This window comes from Sminthopsis crassicaudata, chromosome 1, assembly GCF_048593235.1.
Source record: "Sminthopsis crassicaudata isolate SCR6 chromosome 1, ASM4859323v1, whole genome shotgun sequence".
NCBI lineage: Eukaryota > Metazoa > Chordata > Mammalia > Dasyuromorphia > Dasyuridae > Sminthopsis > Sminthopsis crassicaudata.
In genome coordinates, this window is record NC_133617.1 from 724365031 (window position 1) to 724388896 (window position 23866).

The following is a 23866-nucleotide window of genomic DNA, read 5'->3' on the forward strand; positions in this document are numbered from 1 at the left end:
TATAATTTGGGGCTCAACTTCATTTGCATAAGACTCTCCCCTTTGGTGGAGATTGATTACTCCTGTTTTATGCCTGGGGAGAAGTGGACTGATTAAATAATCAATCTTCACCAATGAGGAGAATCTTATGCAAATGAATTGAGCCTTACTTAACACAGCTAAGGTACAACAGAAACTGAATAACGGCTAAGAACAATCTGTTCTTAGTTATATAAGTGTTCATAAATGGCATCTATTGTTATTTTATACAGCCAGAAAATTGCTGGCCATTGGACCACAGATGTTGCAAGAGCCGATGAGAAAGAGAGAAAACCTTTCTAAAAATTAGAGATATCCCAAAGTAGATGTAGCCCAGTCCTCCTCAGGGAATGTCTTGAGAGAGAAGACAGATAACCACTTGTCTGGAATAGGGTAGGGGCTTTCCCTGCCAGGTTTGGGTTAGAAGACACAGTTTCTCTATTTCCTTTATATCAGGAAATTCTAGTCCAATTGCTAAAAGATTTGAGATTTTATGACCACAAGCAAATAATAGTAGATCTGTTCTAATGGCTTAATTTAGGAACAGATTCACAGGACACAGGCTCTGTTAGGAATTGGGAATTCAAAGACAAAAATGAAACAGCTTCAAGCTTGTATTCTGCTGGTTGGTGACGGAACATATGCACAGGCAAATGTCAAGACAGACTGTAAATATGAGAAAATTCCTTATGTCCCAGATGTAGTTTCTAACAATACCATTGAAACTCAAAGCATTGGTATCACAAAGTTCACCAGATGTTAGCAACCACAAATCTAAAGAAGGATTCTTGGCTCCAGAGCTGTGGGCAGAAACCACCTTCTTATAAATTTGTTTAATGTGATTCTAATCAACCACAAACTTGTCATATCATGTTTGTACTGATGAAGATGATGAAGATGTCATCTCTTTGGAAGGCTGTTTCAACAGTGATCCTTAGCATAGGATTTTCAATAAAATCACCCAAGAAGTATCTTCATTTATAAGTGCTCTTTGTCTTCCTGTTGTCATTGAGTTGTATTAGTCATATCTGACTCTTCAAGAGGGAGACCAAGAACTCCTCCTAGTTATTTGCTTCAGAGGATTTTCTTGACAAAGAAACTGGAGTGGTTTGCTGTTTCTTTTTCCAGATTATTTTACAGATGAGGAAACTGAGGTAGACAGGGTTAAGTAACTTGCCCAGGGCCACATAGGCAATGTATGACAAAACTAGGATTTTAATTAAACCTATGTGACTCCAGTTTCAGTGTTCCTAGATCAGTCTTCTTTCTACCTTGAACAAGTATGTTCTCCCACCTGAGACTCAGTTTCCTCATCTGTAAATTGAGGAGGTTGGATTGGATGACTTCTAAGCCTGCCTCCAGCTTTGAATCCATAATCAAGTGAATTTTCAATATAATATAATTTTGATGAGGCTTTGTTTGCTTTTGCCCATTTGCCATTGAGCCTGGCTCCCAATGAAAAGAACTGTGTTAAAGAGGGAAAATGCATATGTTTGCTTCTATAAATCCAAATGGAACATAATATTTTCTTAGCCCCAAATCATAAGATGCTTCCAGGACAAACAAAGAAACTGCCAGTGGAAACTCTGGATATTCATGTTTAAAGTGTTTCTGGGGGAAGTTGGAAATTTCTGTGAAGTAAAAACACCCGTAATTTGAAATTACTCAAATTTACAGAACAAGTCTTTGTGGTGCTGGCTGCTATGGATCTATTTTTCAGCCCAAATGTTTTAATGGTTTTTCTTAAAAGCGTTATTAGGAAATATTTACCTACCTTCCCAGAGAAATGCCCTGGGGATGAATGAGATATGTTTGGGAGGCACTTGAAGTCCTTCGAAGGAAAGACATGTTAGGAAGAAAAACATGGAATATTATTATTTTCAACAACAGTAATAACTGAAATTGTAAGCATGATTTGAGCCTCACCCCATGGAATGCCATTGATCACTCTGAAGCCAGAATGAATTTTGAAAAATCAAATAAGAGAACTAATAGTTGGCACTCTGGTCCAATTTATAGGGTTTTTGTTAATTTAATTGGAAAGAAGCATCAAGGCATTGTGGACAGGGGGTACACTTATGGTCAGGAAGAACTGGGTTCAAGTACCTCTCTGACACACAATGACACAGTGAACCAAGGCAAGTCCCTAAACATCTCAATGCCCCAGGGTTGCCCATGTGCATTAGTGGAGTTCTCTACATTGATTTTATCTTTGGACCAAAACAAAACAATCAGAGAAAACCAATGAGTTTGGTAGAAGTGTGTACAACAACAGGAAAAAAAAATTTAGAAGTCTAGTCCAGGGCAGCCAAGAAAATGAAAGAAAATTGAGTGTACAGAACTCTCATAATGTGCACAGAGAAGACAGGCCAAAATGGACTGGAAAATAAGAAAAAAAATCCCCCTGGCTGTTTGAATAAAGGAGAGAGAGTACTTTTACACACCCTGCTCTCTTCCCTTGGTTCAAAGAACAACTGTTTAATAAACTTCTTGAAATGTAATTTCCAGCTCTAGTGTTTAAACCCAAATATCCCAACACTAGTTTACCATGAATATAATGATGTGCCATAGCACAAGTCACTTGACACATTGTTCATTGTTTAGGCAGGGAACTTCCTCAGCCCCTCAAGAATTTTTTTTTAATTATTAGTCTTAGTAACTAAAGCAATTTCATCTTTTTATTTTATTACTATTGGCACCAACCATTAGGACTTGGAATAACTACTGTCTCTTAGCAACTTTAATCTCAAGAAAATAAATAAAGCAAAGGGCTACATTGCTTGCTGCCTTAGCATCTATCTCATCATTGGCCCAAAAAGGGAAGTAGAGAAGACAAGGAGGGATGATTTTCATCATCATCTGTCACTGTTGATTTAATGGTACTCCCATACAAAAGAGACAGAGACAGAGAGAAGGGGGAAGGGAGGGAAAGAAGGAAGGGAAAGAGAGAAGAATAAAGGGAAGGAGGAGGAGGAAGGTAGAAGGGGAGAGAGATAGAGAGTAGACAAAGAAAGGCAGAGAGATAGAGAAAGAGATATTTTTCTACAGCAAGGGTACTTGCAATTATATGTTTTGTGTGTGTGTGTGTGTGTGTGTGTGTGTGTTTATGTGTGTATACACACCTAAAAATGCACACATACATGCACATTGCTATTGTCATTCAATCATTTCAGTCATATTCAACTCTACAAGATCCCAATTTGAGTTTTTCTTGGCAAAAATACTTCAGTGGTTCACCATTTTCTTCTCCAGCTCCCTTTTTAAATCAGAATCTGAGGTAAATAGGTTTAAGTGACTTGCCAAGGATTGTACAGCCATAAAGTCTGAAGCTGGATTTGAATTCATAAAGATGAATTTTCCCGACTCCAGATCTAACACTCTATCCACTGCATCACCTAGATATTGCAATATATACACTTGCATGATGCACAGTTAGCAAATGTCTGAGGTTGGATTTAAAATCAGATCTTCCTAACTCCAAGCCCAGTTAAACTTTCCAATGATTCACTTAGCTTTCTTGGCAACATTGGTCAGGTCTGTGTATTTCTACTGAAAAGAGACTAATAGAGCGCCTGACCTTGACCAAATGAAAATAGATTGAATTTGTTTCTCCGCCTTTAATTGGTTCTTAATTAGTTGTTTAATTTAACGACATACCTATGACATTTAATGATTTAATGACACACCTATGAGTTTCATTTTTGTTGTGTTTTTAATTATGTAGTTTTTTAAGAATAAGGAAGTCCAAGAATAAAAATTACATTTCTTAAAGAGCATATTTCAATGACTTATCTATATTACATCATTTATATCCACAATGATTTAGGATTAGTCTACTGAAGCACATGAAAAGTTTTCATTTGAACAGGGAAAAAAAAACCAATTATATTTATAAAACTTTCAGAAAAACAAAACTTTCCAAAGGGACTTCAGAGCTTGTGTGTGTATATATATGTGTGTCATGGACCCTTTTGGCAGTCTTGTGAAACTTATGGACTCTTCCCAGAATTATATTTTATAAATTCAAAATAAAATCTAAATTTCAATTAGAGATAAATGAAAATAAAATTGGATTTTTTGTTGATTTCTTTGTATATTCCTATCCAGGCTCATGGATTTGTTAGTCAAGAACAAAACCAAAATTGAAAAAAAGTTTTTTTTTTTTTAATTTATTGAATCACCTAGCAAAAGGGAGAAATCTTTTTGTACCCTAAACCTCTATGAGTTACAAATTATGTAGGATTCAAACAAAGGAAAAAGGAAGCAGTCGTCCAGTTGAGCCATTTTCCCCACTAGCCTCTGTTTTTATATCTGCAAAACCAGGGCATTAAACTCCATGATGTCACAGATTCCTTCTAAGGCCCAACTTTAGGATATTTGGCTATAATGATAAATCACAATTATTTATCATTCTGTGGTTTATAAAATGTTTAAAAAAAACCCATCTTGTTTGATTTTTACCACAATTCAGTGAAATAGATATTAATATCCCCAATTTACAAATAAGGAAACTGAGGGAAAGTTTAAATGACAGATTGCTGATAGAATACCTGACTGCTACCTGAGGTAGCTAGGTGATTTGATGGATAAAGTACCAAGATTAGAGTTAAGAAGATCTGAATTCAAATCTGTTCTCAGACACTTATTCACTGTGTGACTCTGGGCAAGTCATTTAATATTTGGGGGAATGAAGGGATTTTAAGATCAGAGATTTTTGTGTCATGATCCCCTTTGCAGTCCAGTGAAGCCAATGGGACCCATTTCAGAACAATATATTTAGTGCACACAGTGAAATATATAGGATTAGGGAGGAAACCAATTATAGTAAAATGATATTTAAATATATTACCATTCTTGTAAAATATATTCAAATATATTTTAAAAATTCAAGGACCCCTAAGTTAAGAACCCCTGATCTATTTTCAGGTTTTCTAACTAGAGACCTAACACCTTTTCTCGTGTACAATGCTACGTCCAGCTATTAGAAATGTAACAAGGCCTACATGGATTTGGGGATTAGGATTACAGAAAGGACACTTGCTGTCAAAGAAAACCAGTGATGATAAAATTGTGGCACTTAAACGCTAATAGTTGCTTAAACATTGGATCTGGAGTTAAAAAGTCCTGGGTTCCACTACCCCTTCTAACACTTCCCAGCTGTGTTATCATTGGCCACTCACTTAAGTTTCCTAAGCATCAGTTTTCTCATCTATAAAATGAGGTAATACCCATAGTGTCTACCTTACGGCATTTTTATAAGATTTTAATCTAATATATAAGAAGCACTTTGCTAAGACCTATAGACATGGAAGCCATTGTTATTATTCATCCTAATATAGAATTGCAGAATAATAGAATTTCAAAGTCAAAAATTACCTCAGTGACCACATAATCCAAGGCATAGCTTAAAAAGCATATATCCATTATATATATCTGAGAAGGATCCAATTTCTACCTAATAGTCGCCAACAAAGAGGAATTAAACAACTTCCGTGGGGGGCTTATTCCAATATTGGACAAGCTTTTAATCTGAGGAAGGCATCGTGACATCAGGACTAAATTGCAACTTCTCCCCACTGTAACTCTTTTTGCCCTGCAGAGTCAAACAGATCAAATGCAATCCTTTTCCTACATCAGATATTTAGAGAGAATTACCACATTACTTCTGAGTTTTCACTTCTCCCTGTTGAATATGCTTAAATTTTTTTTTTTTTTTTTTTTTTTGCTGAGGCAATGGGGGTTAAGTGACTTGCCCAGGATCACCCAGCTAAGAAGTGTTAAGTGTCTAAGGTCAGATTTGAACTCAGATCCTCCTGATTTCAGGACTGGTGCTCTAACCACTATTTCACCTAGCTGCCCCATCCTTAGTTTTTTCAAGAAAGTTGCTTGTCTGTCTGTCTCTCTCTCTCTGTCTCTGTCTCTCTCCATTTATATAGACCCCTCTTATCCATTTATTCTCTGTCCTTTCTTATACAAAGATCACTTCCTTGGCATAAAAAAATAGGTCTCAATTTCTTCATCATTATGGTTGCCCTCCTCTGCATATTCTCCAACTTAGCAGTTTCCTTGCTAAATTGTGTCACTCAGAACTGAACAAAATACTCCAGTTGTGGTTTGTTCAGGGCAGAGTACCTTCTTATTCCTGGAAATTCTGTCTTGTTTTATTGTAGCCTTAGATAACTTTACTTTTGGGGTGGGAAGGTGATATTATATCATCTCTTTGATTCATAATGACCTTATAATCAACTGAAAATCTTCAAGCTTTTTAATATAAACTATGATCTTAGTATGCCTCTCATGATCTTCTTTATCTAATGCAAGTGTAAAATTGGTCATTTATCTCTACTTCATTTCATCTATATTTGATTCAGCTCAATGTCCTATCTATCAAGATCTTTCTTGAATCTGTAACTATCGCCTTCCTGGGAGCTAGGTATCCGTTCCAGATTTAGGTCATCTGCAAATTTAATAAACTTGTCATTTATACTGTTATCTAAGTCATTGATAAAGATGCTGAACAGCAAAAAGTCAAGTACACACCCTTGTGCGCCTTCCAAACTGATATTGAACAACTAAACATTGTTCTTTGATACCAAAAGTAGTCATGTAATTCAAAATCCATTAAATTGTGCCATCAGCTAACTTATACTTTATTAAATGTCTTGTAAAATTCAGGTGCACTATGTCTACAGTTTTATCCTAATCTATCTGCTTAATAACCCTGTCAGAAAGGAAATAAGGTTAGTTTGGCAAGACCCATTCTGGTTGATTGTATGTCTCCAGTCATTTCCACATTGCCTCCCCTAGTAATATATAAGGTTTTTCTGCTTTTCTTCGTATCCTCTGTACTTAATACAGCGCCCGACACACAATTAATAAATGTTTATTAATAACTTGGCCACTTCATTTTCTCGCTATTTACTGGTTGGAGTTTTAATGACATAGAATTTCGCCAAGAATTGAAGCAAAGCTCACTGGCTCTCAGATTTCAAGCTCTAGTCTCCCTCTCTGTCTCACTGTCTGTCTCTCTTTTTGTCTCTCTCTCTCTTTTTCTTCCTCTCTCTCTCTCTGTTTGTATCTCTTTTCTATCTCTCTGTGTCTGTGTCTATCTGTCTGTCTTATCTCTCTCTCTCCCTCTGTCTTATCCTCTGTGTGTATCTGTCTCTTTCCCTCTGTCTCTTTTCTGTCTTTGTCTCTCTCTTTCTCTCTCCATTTATAAAGATCCCTCTTATCCATTTCTGTCTTTTTTTATACAAAGATCACTTCCTCAGCATAAAAAACAGAAGCAATTTATGAATTAGACCACTGTGCTATCTTTTTTCTTTGACAATTATTGTCATGCCACAAGTAGCCCTATACTTTCTTTGATTTTCTTCTTTTTGCCAAATAGCTAATCAAGTTTTTTTAATTGCCCTTAAATTTCTTCATCAGCCTCAGCTTACCCAGAGCTTCAGCACACATCCTCTGGAACTTAAACTTCCATTTCCTGAAGATAGATCCTTCTTAGATCTAAATTGGTTGATGAGCTCCCTATATATCCACATCAATCTCTTCAGATAATATGCATTGCTTTTTTCTTCCTTATTGAAAATATTTATCTTGTATCTTTAAAATTCCATCCCTCCTAGAATAACCTTCCATATTAAGCACTTGAAATTAATGAATGACTGACTGGAAACAACTAGATAGCACAATGAATAGAAGAACATCATCTCTGCAGTCAGGGGAACCTGAGTTCTAATCCAATCTCAAATATTAATTGTGTGACTCTAAGCAAGTCATTTAACACTGGTTCTCCAAAAGTGACAATCAGAAGGGATGACTGGTAAGACAAAACATTTCAAATCCTGCAGTGCTAATTTAAAATACCTAGATTTCTTTCATGGATTAGTTCTGAGCTTTCACAACAGGTACAACACCACTATGGACACTTGAGAAAGTATTATTAAAAGTAATAAGAACAATCCTCAAAAGCATGGACATTTTCATTCAATGCCAAAGATAATCACAAATTCTGGGAACATTTAGAAAATATTGGGGTTTTAGTTTTTAAGAATATGGCTGATGTTTTCTCTGTTTTAGGTTTCTCTGTGTGACTTCCCATTGCCTTAAGCCTAAAATACAGATTTTTCTTGGAGAAGGAATTGGCTGATCCCTCCAGTCTTTTTGTCAAGAAAACCCCCAAATGGAGTCGCGAAAAGTTGACCACAATTGAAATGCCTGAATAATAACAATAACATAGATTCCTCTTTTTGACATTTAAAGCCTTCACAACCTGGCTCCACCCCATCTCTCCTAATAGTGCATTAGTCCCTTTTTGTCATTCTCTATCATGCTTAAAATCCTGCTTGTGTCCCTTGTTCTCCCTAATACAGGGTGTCTCCCAAATCTTAGTGCAATTTAATAGTCCTATTAAAGCTTAAAGCTATACTAAAATTGGGGAATGCTCTGGATACACATTATATCTCCTGCCTCTGCTCTTTTGCCAACTCTAGAAAGTAAGTTCTTCCTCACTGAGATTATATAGAATCTCTACATAAAATCCCTCAAGGCTTAACTCAGGGACTGCCTCCTACAAGATGATATTCATTCCCCTGCTTGCTCCCATTCCCCATTCTTATTTATATATGCTGTATATTGACTTCTCTGGAGGCTATTTCTGCTCTATAGAAAGTAAGCCCTTTGAGGACAGGGACTATCCTGTTATATGCATATATACATACATACATACATATATATACACACACATACACATATATATACACACACATACACACACACATATGTATATATATATTTTGTATTTTGTATAACACTTTGAAACCTGCTTCACACCTGGGAAATCCAATAAACAAAGTGAATTTTGTTTTTGTTTTTGTTTTTTTCAGTGTACCCCCAGCAAAATGTCTGGCAAATAGCAGGCACTTAATAAATGCTTATTGAATGAATGTATGAATGAATGAATGAATGACTTCCGTTTTCCTGAATTTGTAATGGCAGCTCTTTTAGGGGAATAAGCCTATTTTAATGCCACCAGAAGACATTCAAAATCCATTGAAGTGTGACAGACAGATTTTGAATTGCCAGCCCTTGTGTTGTTCCTGTGAAGAATGACAATTTGGAGCAATTACAAGGAAACTGGTATGGAGGAGAGAGCTAGGGCTGGCAGTCCAGAGATGCAGACTTTCATCCCAGGTCTGCCACTAGCTAGCTTTGCAAATTCAGACCAGTCACTTCCCCCTGCCCAGCCCCACCCCATGTCCCATTCTGCAAAAGGGAAGGAATGGGCTGGATCATTTCTAAAGTCGCCTACACATTTGACATTCTGTGACTCATATCCTGAAGAACTTTTTTTCTTTCTGCATTTAAAATTATCTACAAAGTTAAGCCAATAACTAAAGATAATTTAAGCATATGTTAGAAATACCTTAAATCTGAAACATGAACAAAAATATTTCCAGCTTTACATTACAGAGCCATATACTGGGCCAGGCATGTGGACATGTTGTAATAAAAACATAAGAGGCAAATAGTGTCTGTGAAAATTGAAAATTCACCTTGCTTATTGGATTTCCCAGTTGTGAAGCAGGTTTCAAAGTGTTATACAAAATACTATCTTCAAAATTTTCCAGGGAAATAGCAAAGTTGCTATTTTGATACCTCTTATTTTCTCCTTTATCACCTCCAGATTCACATTTATACTATTATAGATTTAAAACTAGAATGAATTGAATAGGCAAAGCCTTTCATTCTCCAGATAAGGAAACTGAGGCAAATAGAGATTAAGGGATTTGGCTAGGGTCACACAGCTACTAAGTTTCCATGGCAGTATTCCAACTCAGATCTTATGGATTCCTAGTTCATCATTCTATTTATTATTTCATTTAACTGCTCAAAGGAACTTAGAAATAATACTGAGCCTTTCATCTTACAGATGAACAAACAGACTCAGAATAAAATGACTTGTTCAAGCTCACACAGTCTAGCTTGTAGTTGATGATAGCCAGGTCAGTCCTCTTGCAGCACACACTGATAACTATCATAGATTTAAAATTGGAAGGGAACTTAAATTCCAACTAGTCCAAAACACTCATTTTACAGATAATGAGCTCAAGGTTAAGTGACTTCCTAATGAGCTCATAAATAAAAAGTAACAAAGCTGGGATTTGAACTCAGATCAGCACACTTTCCATCATATTACTGTCTCTCACTAATTGTCATCTAAATTAAAGGCAATTTCACATATCCTAGGTCCCAAGGTATCAATCATTTTTTATTTCATTTATTAATAGATTTTAAAGAACATTATATTAAATTGATATTTCTCTACCTTATTTAGTCAAAGACCATTTTGACTTTTTCTATTTTTGTTTCCTATTCAAGTCAGATTAATTTGCAGATTATCTAAAACTGAGATTTCAGGTGTATTTTAAAGCATTTATTGGCCAATGTTAATAAATTAAGTACAAAAAATGCATTATAACATACATACACACAAATAAATATATGTGTGCACATATATGTATGTGTGCACATATATGCACACATATATTTATTTGTATATATATAGATATATACACATATATATGTATATGTATTTTTTTGTTTGTTTTAAATAACAAAAGGAAGAAACAAAATCTGCCCACAGCGCAGTGCAATATCAAGAAAAATTTCTAGGCATCTATCTTCTAATTTTAACCTGCTTTTTTGAAATAATTTTAAAAGGGATTATAAAAAAACATGCTGTCTTGATGCTCAGAGAAATGTATTGCAAGTACACTAAATAGTTAATGTATTTTCTAAATGAATGATTTAAAAGAGCTATTAAAGGAGAGGAAATGAGCTTAGGTTTCTAGTAATGACTTCTCCTCTTCAAAATGAAATCTGTAAATCCCTGATTGCAATTTCAAATCCCAAAAGGACCAGCAGTTCTGGGACCAGGGCTCACTGACTTTATGTCTAATAGTACCTGATAAGTAGCATGATTTTTATATTTGTAATTTGGGAGAATATTCAGAATTTATAGTTCCACAGATCATTTGTGAATGAATTTCCCTTTAAAAGAATCTTATTCTGACATCCACTTTTACCTTCTGAGTCAGTGTGCTCAGTACATAGGAAGATGAAACATGGGTGCATGTATATGTATGTAGATATAGATAGACATATGGGTACATCTATGTCTGTTTATATATGCGAGCACACACATGCATAGAATATCAGTACCATTTTATTCATAAGAGTGCATAATGATTCAGCCAGTGATTTTTAATAAAAGTGCATTTCTAACCATCAAATTTGAGTCTATTATTCTAAGTTAATTGCATTTGCCCTAAAGAGACTTGTAACTGGCTGCCAACCTATTGGTGTCAGCTTCTCCTTATTCATCAGTCAATCTTGTCTTCTCCCTTTTTTACATCCCATATATTGATCAAATTGATTTGTTAGCATGCTTCTGTAGCTTTCACAGCATTAAAAAAAAAAAAAAAACCTTTATATCATCCATCAGATGCATTTGATTACAGTATTAGGGTATGTGTTATCTTAATTGAGATTTCAATTGCAAATAAATGCCCCCTTTGATGGTCTTATATGATTCCCATTAAGAAAAATCCTTGTCAATTTAGTCAAAGAAGTGGTCAAAAGACTAAAAGCAAAGAGTTAAATAGTAAAAGTCCAAACGTCAATGATCTAAGAGTGAGGTTCCTCCAGCCCCCATGAAAGTAGACATTCTTTCTGGAACACATTGGGTCTTGTGTGGATCACCAAAAAGTTCATTTCCAAATTCTAGTGAAAACCCACACACATAGGCATGTATTTACAAAGCATTTTATACACATGATCTCTTTGCGACTTCAAAACCACCCTCTGTGGGACTATAAATTCTGACTATTTTCCCAAATTATAATGTAAAAATCATGCTACTTAAGTAAATAGGTGCTATTGTTGTTCCCATTTTATAAATAAAGAAACTGAGTCTCAGAGAAGTGCTCAGAAAAAAACTCTCAGAAAATGAGGACTCAGCCCCATAATTGTTAATGTGTTGAATATAGGATTCAAACCCAGGTTTTCCTGAATCTAAGCCCACCACTCTATTGAATGGAGAATATGGAATAGAGAAATTCTGGGTTCCAGTCTGAACTTGGATACTTACTATTTGGTCCAAATCACCTTTGCTTGGTTTCCTCATGTAATAAGGAGATTGGAATCAATGACCTCAAAAATATCTTCTAGCTTGGGGAAAGTGATGGGAGAGAGTTGCCTAAAGCATTGACAATGTAGGAGACTTGCCCAGGATCCCAGTTTACATTACAGTAACCAAATCCAAGACCTTTTAAGTAAATTGGCAATTAAATACTCATAAGTTCATGGAACCACCCCCTTCAGTTTTGTTTTTGTTGTTGTTGTTTTTGTTTTAACAAAAAGACAGGAGCAGGATTAGAGGACCTTTAAAACTCCACTTGAATACAAATCCAGCTTCAGATACTTATTAGCTATTTGACCCTGGGAAAATCAGTTAACCCCTATATGCCTCAACCATTCCAATATCTGTGCCAGGAAAACATCAAACGGGGTCACAGAGAATCAGATACAACTGAAAAAAATAAATCACAAGAAGATTGCACAGTGGACAGAGTCAAGAAGATTAGAATACAAATCCAGGTTCAGATACTTAGCTTTAGGAGCCCAGGAAAATTAGCTATCCCCTAATTACCTTAGTTTCCTTTTGTGTAGAGTTAATAATAGCACCTACTGGAGCAGCTAGGTGGTTCAGTGGATGGAGCAGGAGGATCTGAGTGCAAATGTGGACTCAGACACTTAACACTTCCTAGCTGTGTGACCCTGCGCAAGTCCCTTAGCCCCAATTGCCTCAGCAAAAATAATAATAATAATACTAGTACCTACTTCAAGGGTTGTTTCAAAGATCAAATGAGACAATATTTGTAAAGCATAGAGCATGGCACACAGTTGGTACTATGTAAATGTTAGCCATTATAATAATTATTGTCATTTATATATTCTCTTGTCTCAATTAGAGCATAAATTCCTTGAGCACAGAGCCTGTCTTCTTTTTTTTTTTTTTTAATGTCTTCAGAGCCTAGCCTATTGTCTGGCACATAATAGGGGTTTAATAAATATTTGTTAATTGAGTACGTAAAAGTCTGGGGAGAAGAATTAGAATCCTTCAAGGAGTCAAATCACTGACAGGGAAATGAAAGGGAGAATGGGTCTGGGAATAAACCAATGAGCAGATTGAGAGCAAAAGCCATTAGCAGTTGACCCTCACCTGCTCTTGAACCCAGTATAAAGACTAGAGACCATGATGAGGCATTTTCTCCAGAAGTGAGAGAATGCCATTCCTTCCCTTCTTTCTCCAGGAGAGCATAAAGTTTTCCATGCTGTCATTCTATTGCTGAAGTTCAGGGCTTTTTATGGAAATGCTTCTGCAGCATCCCAGTCATGCTTTTCAACCTTTCCTTAGATGGGTGCCTGTAAAATTCTGCAAACTGCAAGCCCCAGAAAGGGCCCATTTCAAGCAACAGAGTGTTGGGAGGGGAGGGGAAAAGAGGTGGGGAGGCAGTTGGGGGAAGGGAAACACAAGTTAAGGTGCTCAGCCCTGGGCTGGACAGCTCCCTACAGGCTCTTTCCCCTCCTCCCCAACTACTCTGGAAATGAGGCACCCAGCTCCCATCATGCCTGAAATAGACCCCCAAAGAGCATGGAGCAGAATACAGCCCAGATCTGGAAGGGAACAAAGGGAAATGAAAATCATCTCTTACTAGGAGACATTTCAAAGATCTCCAAGACAAACCAGCTGAAAAAAAAAAAAAAAAAAAAAACCCTGAATAAAAAGACTCAGCAAGAAAATTTTGTCACACCCCCCTAAGCCTCAACAGACCTTAACAAGATGTTCATGAGCCTGAGATTGTCTCCTTTCTCCCCAAGACAAAAGACACAGGGAAACAATACAGTCTAGCAAGGGATTAGCCTTAAGAAGCAGGAGGAAGATAAAAAAGATTCTTCCATTTTACAATTAGAACTAGCTGCCTGGCCAAGAGAATAACCCAGAAACAAGCCGATCAACCTAAGCCCCAGAAGCCATTATCCCTCTCTGCAACCTTGCTGTCTTTGAAAACTAGTATCTAAGCTGAGCCTATGTAGATTGGGGGGGTGGGGGTGGGGAACAAAACCTCTTCTTCCCTTCCCTCCTGTCAGAGGCTCCATTTATCACCTTACTAGGCAGCCCTCTTCCCCAACACATCTGGTCAACACATCTGTACTTTACTGTACCTCATTTTTCCAAAGCCAACAACCAGAAAAAAGCCATGAGATGACCACATTTTGAGATTCAGTATGTATAGAACAAGGAGAGTTCTCTACATAATGTTGTTCCACTAGATAATTTCATGTTTTAACTACATAGAATAATTTCCTATGCTGAGTCTTACCAATTCAATGTACTTAAAGAAAGAGGGAATTTTGAAAAAGGCTTCATAAAAATAGGTGACTAATATTGGCCTAGAAGGATATTTGAGAGTCTGCCATGTTTCACCAGGCTGCCAAAAATGCCTAAATCTGTAGGCCCTCTCTTTTGGTGGGTGAATTTTCATGTTATTTCCTGGCTGGGATTCACTCCCTACTTTCCAGAGTTCACTATCTCCTCTCCAAGGGCCCTCACTATTTTATCTATATCAACTGGTCCATATGAAAAAAGCTTAAAACTAAAATATCTTTTCTAAGGTTCATCTGCATAGTACCTATAGTTGAAAGGGGAAAAATAAAAGATTTAATATCAGATTGAATTTGATTTAATAGCCAACTGATTATCAATTTTATTCAAGGCATTGATATGCTTGCCATTGGTGTTTACTATCATATAATCTATAAAATTCAAAAGGAAGAGGAAATCCTTATTATCTGTGAAGTCTCCCTGTACTCTTGTGCCAATTATATCAAATCTTGGGACAATTCAGATCTCCTGAAATGATAACTATATAACAAAAAATATTCAGCTATCCACCAAGGAAAGAAAGTGGATGAGAATAGTCATATTGTCCTGCCGATTCTTTTTTTTTTTTCTTTGTTCTCAAACACCTGGAGATAAATGAGTTTCTCAGTGGGTCCAACAGCATATTAGAAGAAATTCTAGGAGGAAAAAAATTCAGAAATCATGAATATTGGGTCTGATTTTATCAATGGACTTGCTACTGAGAGCCAGTTGTGATTATTAAGTGGTTTATATTATTTTTCTGCTTTGTGACTCTCATGGAGCTGTGATTTCATCCATCTTATCATTGAAGCTTCCTTTAATGATACACATCACAATTTATCTCATTTCATGTATCCATTGTATAAATTCTTTGTGGATACATTCTTTACATCAAATAGCCATTTGATGGAGTTCATGAGAGTAGGGTTCTTTTTCTAATCAGATTTTTTAGCAAAATATTTTATATATCTTCCTTATTTATACTGATACTTACATAGGTTGTCCAGTTTCTCTCCTCTCTCAATTATCAACAAAGCAATAAATGATTGAAACAATCATTTATTAACACTATATAAAGCACTTGAGCTTTTTTTTTTTTTTTATAGGAAAACCTAACCTTGTTCTCAAAGACTTTGAATTTTAAAAAGCATGTTAGTATATAGATAGGTGCATGGAAAATAAAGGGAAAAGGCTCTAGTTTTAAGGATCTAGCAGATATGGAGACAAAGAAAAGCTTTCTGAAGAAAGTGACATCTGAGATGAGATTTCAAGGAAGAAGAAGTATTGGAATACAGCTGGAGATCCAACCCAGAATGGATCTCCTCTTGTGAAAGGATAATGCAAGGAGACTGAGAGGCAGTTGCTGTTCTCTCACTGAGATGTTATTGCATTGTCTGACCTCTCTCCTCTTCCCTCTGCCTCTAATTTATTTCATTCCTAGTCTGCAACACCTGTGTCAGCAAATGCTGCCTTGCAACTCCTTCCGATGTTATGATACACAGCTGTGGAGGCTCTCAGGGAATTGACCTGTCCCTTAAGAGAGAGAATTTTAAGAGAAAATAAGGAGAAAGAGTATCCCAAGTATAGGGAACAATGGGTGCAAAAGCCTAGAACAAAACCTTGAAGAATGAACACTCACACTTAGAAGATATGATATGGATGATAAGCCATTAAAAGAGACTCTGAGAGTGGTCAACAGCAGCAAATTCAGTAGATCAGTTCAGAAGTATTGAGACCAAGAGAAGACAACCATATTAATCAATTAAGAGATGATTACTGTCTAGAGGAAGGGGTGAGGGAAAGGGAGAGAGAAAAAATTTGGAACACAAGGTTTTGCAAGATAGTTTGAAAACTATCTTTGCGTTTTGAAAATAAAAAGCTATTATTTTAAAATTTAATTAATTTAAAAGAGGGGTAATTGGTAATTTTAGAGATAGTATTTTCAGTGGGGTGATATAGTAGGAATCTAATTTGCAAATGATTGAATAGCCAGTTTTAGTTAAATTAGTACTTAATTACTACTCAATTAGTAGTTTGTTTTTTCATTGAGTAAGAAAGAAAAATATACAGTAATGGATCAAAAAAGTTTATAGGGAGAAATCCTCTATATGATTATCAAATTAATATTCTTAATGGTATACATTCGATGATGACATGTCTCTCCCTCTCTTCTCTCCATCCTCCAAAAAAGAAAAAAAAAAAAAAAGCTTCAATGGATCTTTATTTCCCCTTGGACATAATAAAAACTCTATTATTTCATATTAAATCTACCCCTCTACTGGTATGGTCTTCTTTCAGAATGAAAGACAAACAATAACAGCAATGACATTTTGGCTTTAACCTACTTTTTTTAGATAAATTGTATATTAATCCCTATAAACTCAGTTTTTTTAGCCCAACTATCCTCTATGTCATTCCATTTCATGCCTCTTACTTCTAGAAAGTTAGGTGACCCAGTAGATACAGCACTTGAAGTCAGGAAAATTTTGACTTCAAACCCAGCTTCATTTATGAGCTACAAAGCCATATGTGAATCATTTGACTTGTTTCTTTTAATTTTTTCAACTGTAAAATGGACATAGTAGCAGGATTATTGGGAAGATTGAAAGAGATAAATATATTAAGTGTTTAGCACAATGTCCAGAACATAGAAGGCACTCCATAAATGGTTATTCCCTTCTCATTATTCCCTTTTACATCTTCCTAGACTTAGGCAGTCCATCTTGTCTGGACTGTTCTCCTACTTCACTTTTACTTCTTTGAATTTTTAATTATTCAACATTATCACCTGTCCAACTCTTTTTTTTTTTTTTTTCAGATCAGTAGGGATATTCCTTCCTATCTATATGTATACACTTATAGGTATGTGTACCTATTTAGATTTTTTTTTTCAATAGCTAAATGTAAGCTCCTGGAGGACAAGCTATTTTTCAGTTTTATCTTTGTATCCAAATACGCAGAACATTGAATCACTTTTAAAATGCATGTTAAATCAAATCAAATTGAATTAAAATACTGTACAATTTACTAAATTAAATGTAACACTCTTGTTCTTCCTATCAGTTTTTTAAGTCAGTTCAGGGTTTATTAGCAGTGTCTATCCATGATACTTGACCTGAAGGATCATCTCTCAGAGCTATCTTTAAGATAACTAGATAATCTTAACAGTAGGCATTCTTCATCTCATACCTCTTTCCCCACCCATATAGAAAGTTAGATACAGCTCTTTAATTAGGTATCTCATCTAGAGTGTTCAGATATTCTGGGGATTAAAGAAATCCTTAGAAAACCATTTATAAATTGGAGCAATTGGAGAAATTTATAGGCAATTCTTCTCTTTTGGAATCTATATGAAAGGGCAAAAACCTTTGGAGAGCATCAGTCTTCCTGTTTTACATCTCTATTGATATTTATAATTAGTTTTTAAATTAGGGCAGCTAGGAGGCACAGTGGATGGAATACTGGGCTTGAAGTTAGGAAGATTCATCTTCCTGAGGTCAAATTTTACCTTAGCCACTTTTGTGATTTTGTTTGCTTGATTTCCTGATCTGTAAAATGAGTTGAAGAAGGACATGGCAAACCATTTCACAAAAAAATCCCAAATGGGATGATGAAGAGTCAGACAAGACTGAATAACAATAGCCTTTAAATTATTTTTGATCATGAATCTTTCAAGGGATCAGGTGTGATTTTAAAAAATACATGGGAGCTTTGTTGATTTTCTTTGCTTTTCTATAATAATTTTTTCCTCATACAGAATCAGCTTAATATAGAAGAGAAAGATCTGCCCTCCAAGCTGTGAGGACCTTAGTTGAAATCATGCCTTAATCATATTACCTTTTTGACCCTGGCAATGTTCCTTAATGTCTCCAGGCTCTGGGTGATTCTCTAAACTTTGTCAAAAAAGTGCTGATCTGAACTGGCAAAGGGAGATTCTTCATCTTGGTTTTCCCTTTATTTTTGAAATCACAAGTCCCTATATATTCCTACAATTGAGCTATTCCTTTTAACAAAGAAAAAATTGCATAAGACCAACAGATACAGTGAACTTAATCTGACTTAAGCATGTAAGACTAATAGTCTCCACTTTTCTACTGTAATTAAGGGGAATGTGATCTCTAGGATTAAGATAGTTCGTTACAATTACTCAAAATTCAGCACTTAAAAAGTACTGGGTTTGCTTACAATATTATAATCCTTGCATATATTGTTTTCCTGATTTTACTTATTTCACTCTGCATTAGTTCATACAGTTCTTCCTATAATTCCCTAAATTGCTTAGGGTTGTAATTTCTTGTCATACCATAGCATTCAATTGCATTTTTATACCAAGATTTGTTCAGCCATTTTCCAATCAATGGAAACTCCATATGTTTCACTTTTTCTACTATAAAAATGATGCTTTGAATATTTGACAATAAAGGAAATCTTTCATTTTTTTTTCCTATCTTTTACCTCCTTTGCTGTATGTCCAGGCTTAGGATTCTTTGGGGACACAAATAGTGTGATGACTTTTCTTGCATAATTTCCAAGGTCTTTTCCATAACAAGGGGACCAATCTGCAGCTCCACTAACAGTGTACTAGTTTTCAAAACAGACACCTGCTCCTTGGGCTCTGATTTGGCTCAAGCTGACTTTCTTATCTACTGTTTCTAAGGAAAGCAGCAGCTCTCAGAAATGCCAGCAACTCCTAGGAAATGATTTAATTTCCTTGGCTAAATTCTGTATGTACTGAGCTCTGTAAGTGCAGTCCTCAGTATTAGTACCGTTAATTCCATGTCTAAAAATGTTGTGCCAGCACCTTCGTTAGGAGCACAAAGATTACAGGCACAAAAATGAAGAATATCCTGACCTGCAAAGGGTAAGAGTGAGTTAGTAAGCTATTAACTGTTCTCATTTTTCAAAGGATGAATCAAGTTTTATTGGAAACATTCAATACCTTCAAGTTGCTTACCAAGTATCCTAAACTTGCAATTTCATAGTCGTAGAAGCAGCTTGGTACAATGGAAAGTCATTTGAATTTGGTTTTGGATGACATGGCTTCCAGTTTTGCCTCTGCCTTCTTGGTGGCCATGTCACTGGGTCACAGTTTCTTCATCTCTGAAAAAGAGGAAAAAGAATGGAGGATCCAAAATTTTCCTACCAGCTCAAAACTGTTAATCTTATTTTTTCTGAATTTTTGAGGAAATTAATAAATGTCTTAGATGCTGAAATTCAACTTGTAACATGTCTGGAGTATTTTAAACTTGTTGCTGTGTTTATTTCTATAGCAGATACTTTGAAAGAAGAAGATCCTAAAGAAATAGCTATATCTCTAGCCAGAAAAAATTAGAAGAAGAGAAAAAAAAAAAAAAAAAACGGGTTGGTAAGGCTATGACAGTCGGTAATGTGCAAAGTAAAAAAAAAAAAAAAAAAAAAAAAAAAATTAAGTACTCATAATTGAGCTTTGAGGAATGAAAAAAATAACACTTTCTTGGAGCTATTCTTTCAGTCAGTCTGGATTCAGAATAAAAAAGCCAAACAGTGCATCTGTTTGTATCGTCAAGGATATTCACAGTAAGAAGGGCTAGGAAACACATTTTTAAATGAGAGTCAAGAATTCAGAGAATACCTGAACATATATGATTGTGATGCTTGCCTAAGAAATTGTTTTTTCTTTATAGTTAAAAAGATAATATTACTGTAGTTCATTTGCTTAATGAACATTTATTAAGCCTATGCTGAAGGAAAGACTGGATGACTTAGTGGATTGAGAGTACATCCTGGAGAGGTGGTTTGTAAGGAAGTCACGTGGATTGTCAATGCCCTAAGCAACTCTCTAATACTCTGAATTGAAGGGCAAGGGGGTAATCTACATTGGTATAGAGGGGCTTTCCCCATTGGCAATTCCCTATGTTAATGAACTTACAGATTTGGACTCATTACAAGAAAGACAAAAGTATTAAATATGGATAGAAAGACAAAAGTAAAAGCAATCTAGTTGTTCTAGTGGTAGGGTAAACAAATTGTGTATATAGAATATACTCAAAGTGAAGTCAAGGAAAAAGGAGAAGGGAAGGAAGGTCTCAGAATCATGAAGGCAAGTAGGGGTTTTAAGAACTTGGAAGCAAGGAGTTGATGTATGTCAGGTAGAGGAGACTGCCAATGGAAAGGCACAGAGGGGGGAAATGAAAGGAGTATTGATGTATAGCCATACAGACTCTTAAAAGTCATTTTGCAAATGAGAAGTAAACACAGGTCTGTTAGAGCTTGCCCAAGGCTATGTAGGTCGTATCAGAGATGAATTCTGGAACCAAATCCTCTGACCCCAAAGCCAGCACCGCACTGTTTACTCATGATCAAAAGGGGGGAACAGCAAATGGGGTGACCGCTATTTTTCTCCTTCAAACACAGAAGGGAAGGATCAAAGCAAAGTCACTGCTGGTGTTAAGTTTTTTAGTATTGCTAACACCGGCCTCCCCCTTCTCAGGGGGACATAAGAAAAGTCAATTAAAGGATTCCCCCTAAAGATCCAGTTCAGTTCAATGTCTGCTAACAAATCCTTAGAGGCCTTATTTTGGATCAAAATTTGTTGGTTTATTCTAACTGGTGATTTTTTCACTTTAAAAACAACTCACTATTGAGACCACTAAGAGTCCCACAATCCTGAGCTTTAAACAAAAGCAAATCCACCTTGAAAGTCTATTCTGGTATGGAAAATATTTCAATACTCAAATCCCTTAGTTCAGATCTGCAACTAATAATTCTTATAACTGAGGAAATTCAGCTGAATGTGTTTGCATGTGGGGGTGAGAAAGTGTCCATATGCATGTGTGTATGTGCATGAATCTGTGTGTATGTGTGTGTTGGAGTAGAGATGGAGATTAAAGATTGGTACCCTTGTATTTGAACGGAGTTTAGATGTTTGCTGAGAGAGGAGGCAGCCCATCACAGAATCTACCCTACACTATCTCTGGAGGGAGACCTCTAGGAAATAGGGACAATACTGAGAACCCTGGTGGTATAAAGAGATAATCATATTTTACCCCCCAAAAAGCACACACACTACCACAAAGGAGCCTTGTTCTTTTGTATATCCATTACCAGGAGTAATTCTCAACTAATCATTGCCAATGTCATCATGATTATTTTCAGTGTCAAAATAATAATAATAATAATAATAATAATAATAACAATTATTGTTATAGCTAACATTTATATAGTTTTAACTGTACCAGTTTTGAAAATAGCTTTATTAAATAATATATGATAGTATATATAATATTATTTTATAATAAAGATATGACATAATACCCTTATGTATTATAGAATATATAATATAATTATATTATACTATCTCTATCATCTCTTTTGTTCCACATAACAATTTTTGAGGTATATACTTTCATTCCATTTTAAAGATGAAGAAATTGAAGCTGAGAAAGATTAAATGTCCAGGGTCATATAATTATAAAGTTAGGTCTTCCCAACATAGTAGTTCCCCATTAATCAGTCCAGCTACCTTACTTGACCTTTGAGAGTTACAGTTCTGCTTTAGCCATCAGTATTTTCCTTTGATTTTAGATTGGCTCAACTATGCACTTGTATCTCCCTAAACTTCAGAGCTCACATAACTTTCTTACTCTAATAGTTAGCAAAAACGTTCTTGATCTGGCCCTGATTTTATTCATATTTTCATCTAGATTTCAGCAAGGGTGACCAGTTAATGTCAAGCCATTCTACTTTCTTCCAGTTCCCAAAGTGACTTCTTATTGTTCAGTTGTTTCAGTCATGTCCAATTCTTTGTGACCCATTTTGGGGGTTATCTTGGCAAAGATTTTGATTTGTCATTTCCTTCTCCAGCTCGTTTTACAGATGAATAAACTGAGGCAAAGAGTGCTGAAGTATTGTTCAGGGGCACATAGATAATAAGTGTCTGAGGCCAGATCTGAATTCAGGAAAATGACTTTAGGTCCCGTGATCTCTCCACTGCACCACCTAGCTGTCTCTCACTGTACCCTCATTTTGACTAGTGATGCACATTTACTATAGAGAAGTCCATCTAGAGATGAAGTTTGTAATTTTAGAATAGAACTTAGAGTGAATGTTGGCTGTGTTATTATAAGAACCCAGTTTGGCACTGTGTGTAAAACACTTTGCAAAACACAATACATTATGCAAATATCAGTTATTACTATTTGTTTTACAAAAATTACTACAGAATCACAAAATCTTCAATCTGGAAGAAACCCATGGGAGGTTATCTCATCACAAACCCTACCTACTATATCTTCAGCAATTGGTCATCCAGATTCTGCTTGAAGATATTCAGAGTGAGGGAACTTATTCATCTCCAAGGGAGCTCTTTTCACTTTTTGATATTTCTAACTTTCTTTGCTTGTTTTAGTCCCAAATTTATTTCTTTTGAATTTCCATCAATTGTTCCTTGTTCTAGTGTCTGGGGCCAGATATCCTGACATCTCTTCAAATATCAGAAAATCACTACCTCTTAAAAACTTATTTTTATCTCCAGCCTAAACATCCCTGTTTTCTTCCATTTCTTGAGCTCTCCATTCTTGATCAGATTTTCTTGTTATCTATCACCATGTCCTATTCTTTTCTGAGCACCAACTTGTCCATATTCCTTGTGATATCCATAATTCTAGTACATATGGGATCTGATGAGGGCAGGGCAATGGAACATTATCAACTCTCTTCTTCTAGAAATAATATTTCCATAAACATAGCCCAAAGTCACATTTGCTCTTCTGTGTTACACATCATATGTTTTCCTCTTATTGATCTGACAAGCCATTAAAACTCCTCTGTTTCTTATATACAAACTGTATTGGACTAACGTCTTCTCCATCCAGGTCTTGTGGTTGCTAGTTTGCCCACTGATAAGATGTCTCATGGTCTATTTCATTCGACACAATTCCCATAAAAGGGACAGGAAGTGGAAGATAAGAAATAATGGCTTTCAAAGCAAATGGTAATTCAACACTGTAATCAAATGATGAGTTTCTTTATGTCATATATGATTTCTAAGTGCTTCATTGACAAACAAATGAGGAAATATCAAGGTCACTGGAAACCACATCCAAATTGATCAATTCCTATAACTCTATGATGGTCTAGGGTACCACTTTAACTCAACATTATTTTGAAAAGTGTTTTATATATTACTTCAAATGCAACAAGAATTTCATAAGAATCTACATTTATCTTGTTTTAGATCCCAACAGAGATCTATCATCATCTATCCATCCAACTATCCATCATTTATCTTTTATATCTATATATCTGTAGCTATATATATTTCTCTATATAAAATGGCTCATCTACACAGTGTTTAACTTGCTCTTGCTTCTATAAAAC

The 23866-nt window shown here is 35.6% G+C and overlaps 1 protein-coding gene across 4 annotated transcripts in view; it reads left to right on the forward strand.

Annotated features, from left to right (window-relative positions):
- Positions 1-23866, forward strand: part of MDFIC2 (MyoD family inhibitor domain containing 2) — a 153379-nt gene that overhangs the window by 68227 nt on the left and 61286 nt on the right. The gene's annotated exons all lie outside the window — the stretch shown is intronic.